Genomic DNA, 5,399 nt, shown 5'->3' on the forward strand with positions numbered 1-5,399 from the left:
AAACATGTATACTTTTCCCAATAATATAACCTATATAAAAACAATGAACGAATTGCCTAACTTACAGTCCTTAACCGGAACTGTGGGGAGGCTGACATCCCCTGAGACACAATTACTGGATCTTTCAACACTGTTAAATAAAGAGTTCTCTTAAATTTGTGATCGGATGTGTTTTGGGGAATGATTGGCTTGTAGGGGAGGGGCTGATTGCCCTCCATTCACTATTGACTCTTAAAAAGAATGCTAGATCTTCCGACTACCAATCAAATGGGCCCCACCCAATTCGAAATTTACACGACCATTCGTTCCATAAGAACTTTGTATGACCAGGTCATAACTTAAAACCCTTGCCCCTGGGCTCTGGATGGCTGTGTCCACCTGGAAGACATTGTTATAAGCTCTTTGAACTATTGTTATTGCCCTCCGTCACTTTTAACTCTTGAAAGAGAACTAAAACCTCAAAAGTCCAATCAAATAAGCCTCCTCTAAAGTTCATACAACCACCCCTTTCATTAGAAGCTTATATGCTCCCGGGGTATAAATTACAATCATTGCCATCCGACTCTGAGGAGTTGTGTCAATCCCATAGGCCTTGTTATGTGATCTTTGGACTGTTTTTGAACAAATGGTTATCTCAAAATTTCTATTGGATGCATTTGGAGAAAGCAGACCGTAAGGGGAGGAACTACTTACGCTACAACACTTTGACTCTTCAAAATGGCGCTAGAACTTATTATTTCCATTCAAATAAGCCCCCTCCAAAAGTTGTGCAACCTCTCTTTACATAAAACCGATATATGTCCCAAGGGCATAACTTACAACCCTTGCCCTGAGGGCTGTGTGGGGGGGGGTGTGTGTTCTTCAATGAAATAATTACAGGGCCTTTCCACTACGCTGAGCACAATGACGATCTCAAAATTTTGATTGGATGTGTTTGGGGAAATGATGGGTGTAGGGGGGGGGGGGGGCTGGTTGCCCTCCAATCACTTTTAACTGTTAAAAAAGGCAATAGACATTGCAATTTTCAATTAAATGAGCCTCATTCGAAGTTTCCCAGCCCCCCATTGCACTTCCTGGCTGAAGGGCCACGAAACGGAGATCAGCACCGCCGGTTTGGACCTTAAGGGTCTAGTGCCGCATCCTTTACCTTTACCTTACCTTTACATTCGAAGTTTCTACAATAACTCCTTCTAAACGAAGTGCCTTGTTCTGAAACCAAAAAAAGAGGTGAAGAGGTAGCTGCCCTCAAAGCACTTTGAATATCAAGAGCACTGTATGGAATAAAACATAAAATTATATTAGAAAAAGGTAATACCGAACAAATACCACCGCACTTGGCAGACAATTCACCAGAAGAAGGCACCGATTACCAGCCCAATGAGCACACTCCAAAGTTCATACCACCGCCCTTTCTATAAAGCCTTCAACACCCCCAGGGCATAACTTACAATCTTTGTTCTGAGGGCTATGGGTGTTGTCACCCAGTTTCTATTCTGGACCCCCAGGGCCAAGGTCCCCCCTTGGTCCGTATCTCCTATGGAGGTACCCTACAGATATGTAGAGTGTTCCCCTATCGCCAACTGGGAACACGCTGAGTGGCCTGGGGAGGCCCCTTAAGGCTGCCAAATGGTAAATTCGCTCTATATCTTATATAAATGGTATGTATGACCCATAACATATAACCAACTTATAACCTAAATCCTGTTCTAACCTATATCCTTTATCATATATAACCTATAACTTATAATCCATAACCTATAACCAACTTATAACATAAATCATGTTCTAACCTATACTATTTATCTTGTACAACCTATAACTTATAGTCTATAACCTATAACCAACTTATAACCTAAATCATTTTCTAACCTATATTTTTTATCATGTATAACCTATAAACTATATCTTATAAGAGATAACCAACTTATAACTGATTCATATTTAGAGTTAAAAAAAAAGAATACAAAAATATGTATTCAGCAGGGAAATAGTGTGTTTATTGTCATAAATTTGCAATATATGTCCCTTTTATGTCTCAAAATTTTAAAATATGTCTCTTATTTGCCATATTATGTCATTTTGTCCCGGCACATTGGAATATATCCTTTGGACATAAAATATCTCCATCTTGCAACCCTGTGCCCAATTGGTCGATATAAGTTAAGTAATTTATGTACCTGTGCATTTTTGTATTATACCGATGCATATTTATATCTAATTTAGGTGAATCTATGCCTCCTATTGGTATTTACATATCTAATTGAATTTATACGTGGTAGTAGTCTCTACTAGTCTTACACAACAAAGAGAAGCATTTTTCCTACCAAAAGACTTTAAAATGCCACATTCATAGGATTTTGTTCACAGAACTAATTACAATTTCTTTTGTTGTCTTCATTTCCAGATATTGCAGGTGCTTAGACTTTAAAGACGAACTGGAAATTAGTTTTGAAAAAATGTACTTGCCTACAATGGATTTAGGACTATTTTGTACCAAAGCACCAAAAACGGATGAAATTCACAAAATTTTTGCCTTTGGCATCAATTACATACCAAATGTTTTAGCATGTATTTCCAATTACTTCAGAGTATTAGGTGATAAGTGTAAGCCTTTTCTTTTCAGTAATGTCAATTTTTGAAGATTAAATGTTCGTCCAATTACCTCTCTCTGCTTAGGTAAAGTCAGTGGCTTGGAAATAAACTCAACAGAAGACCCATACAGCCTTGACTCAACTGAGCTTAACTCAACTGCGGCTGACCATCATTTTAATTTTCTTCGTTAGTGTTTTTATCTTACCACATGCATTCACCACCATAGAGCCTTGTTGGGGGTATAGGATGTTATGTTTTGTATTTGCTATGCTTGAAAACTCGTATATTCCATCAAAATAAATATATTGCCTTACCTTGAAGCCATTTTCACCAGCCAAATTCCCTTAGTTTAGGAAAGTAAAAACAAAGGAAGTTTCTTCTTGCCAATACTTCTTAGTATTGCTGAGTTTCTTTAGGTTTCTTCTTACCAGTACCAGGTGTATTACTGCTTAAAAGGGAAATGAAACAAAAATCCCAAATAAAAAAGATTTAGTAAACATTGAGGTGAAACTTTTGAAGAGTTATTACTCCTTGATTTTATCATTTCTTTTTGGCCAGAAAATCTTTTTTGGCTTTAAAACTGCGGGATATCAAAATAACAAAATATTATACAATTTGGTTTTCTGCACAAAACCTGTTTAAATCTTTCTTGTCCTTTATATTAAAAAACAAAATTAAAAAATGAAGAACTAAAGGAAGAATTCATTGATTATAACCCAGATGTAATTTCTTTTTCACTGCACACGGAATATTTAATGTGAACACGAAATAGGACGTGACTTATGTATATATTTTTTCTACTTCTTCATGAATTTAACAAATTGAAAGTAAAATACTATTTTTCAGCTTCTTCTTGAACTAAAAGAAAAATCTTTTACTATCTTTTAAACTTAAGAGAAAGATAGCAAAATACAATTTTTCAACTAACAACAAAACATAATGACTTCGTTTAATTATAAAAAAAAAATGTTTAGGTTGAACGAGTTTTGGTTATTAATCTTCTTGAACTTCCACTGTTTCGCCTTTGACACAAGTGCATCAGGTATAACCTATCCCAGAATGCATCCAGGATAAAACTATGCACATGCATGAGAGACAATATGGTACTGGGGTCCAGCTTGTTTCACTGTTTCACACTCTTGGTGATCTTCAGCAGAGAGAACAGTCTCTCTGTTGAGGCACTGGAGTGAGGCAAGGACATCAGTACTTCCATGAACCTGGGGAGGGTCTAGAACAAAGAATTTCCACCGCCGTCCTTACAAACCCTCAAAAAGAATAAAAAAAGCGCAGGTTCTCGGTCGGTGTTTTTTCTGATGTCATCATCAACATGCAGAAGCTTTTTCCACTAGGTGTTGAGAAAACTTCATAGTTTAATGATGCAGAAAATCTACCGTGCATCAAAGCAATGGAATCTTACTAAAAATAACAATTGCCGGATTAACACATTTAAGCTGATTCAGAAGACGGACACTGATTGGTGATTTAATATGCAAACATAACTTTTTATAGAAAGTGACCAATTTGAACAGCACATTATTAAATTTTGTTGTTCAAGATTTTCTCCCATCTCGCAGATATGCGCTTCAAATTATGTTCCAAAATACATGTCTTTGAAGTTTTGCAGATTATCAGGCTTGTTAACATCTTTAGCAAATGGGCTAGTAAGAGCCAAAATATCTGCTTTGATGAAATTTGACATTATTTCCTTCAAGAAGCTTTTCAACTTATTAAGAAGTAAATGAACTTGTACTTCTTCACTCTAAAACTCTATATTATGTTGGTACACCACTGTGTAAACCCATAATGTAATTTAAAATCATCGATTAAAGTACTTTGTAAAGGGCACTAGCTGATGGTATATTATCTGTAAGATAAGATTGAAAATAAAAGTTGACTGTCCCATATTGCTCTAGAAGACGTTATGCCACACTCTCCATCGCCAGCCATCTCGTTTTGCTTGGGTAAATCAGACAGCGCTCATCTATACCTAGAAATACTTGACACTGTTTAAATTCTATTTTCCATTTTATGCTAAACGCAATAAAACTAAAAAATATCATGATTGAACTGAAAAAAAACATGGGTCTAAGACAACACGCACAGCAGCTGAGCAAAGGGTAAACGAATGGCAAATACAGCCGAAAGTTGCAAGCCCTGGAAGGTCATCCTTCAAAGACTTTGCAAAGCCATTTTTGGATCCTAGCATGATACTCGTGTTGCCCGAAGCAAAGGCAATAATGTTTGTCAGTTGTTTTTTTTACTGAATTCATCTGCAGTTAAGTTCTTCAAACCTTTATCTGTTGCATTCGGCAGTAAAAAAAACTACTCAACTAGTTTCTGCTCTTCCAACGAGTAATAGCGAAGAATTATTACGAGAAATTTCGTTGTTGTGTCTGTCGATTCATCAATTATGATTGAGATCTTGGTCACTTACAATACTGCAACTATCTCTTATTCACGTAATTTTCAAATTACATTTTTATTATTACCATTTTATTTGTCCTTGCCGAGGTCATAAGATGAACGGTAGGTTTGTCTTTCTCTTTTTTTCTGAGTGCTTCATTTACTTCTTAGTTTTCACTGCAACTGGTGTCCACACATCTGGCAGTCAGTGGCAGTTTTTTTCCCTGGAGGAGCCTTAAACGATTCTTCTGACTTTTCAAAAGAGTGTTTTGTTAACATTATTAATGTTAAAATTACTTTCTGTTCCAGAATTTTCTTGAGTATCTGCTTTAACTACATCACAACCTGAGTTTCTTGACTGTCCTCTTGTGAGAAAAAAGATGGACATATAATGTTTGTACCAA

Source organism: Artemia sp. Qi Xiang Cuo, chromosome 7 (genome assembly GCF_049724085.1).
Source record: "Artemia sp. Qi Xiang Cuo chromosome 7, ASM4972408v1, whole genome shotgun sequence".
Classification (NCBI taxonomy): Eukaryota; Metazoa; Arthropoda; class Branchiopoda; order Anostraca; family Artemiidae; genus Artemia; species Artemia sp. Qi Xiang Cuo.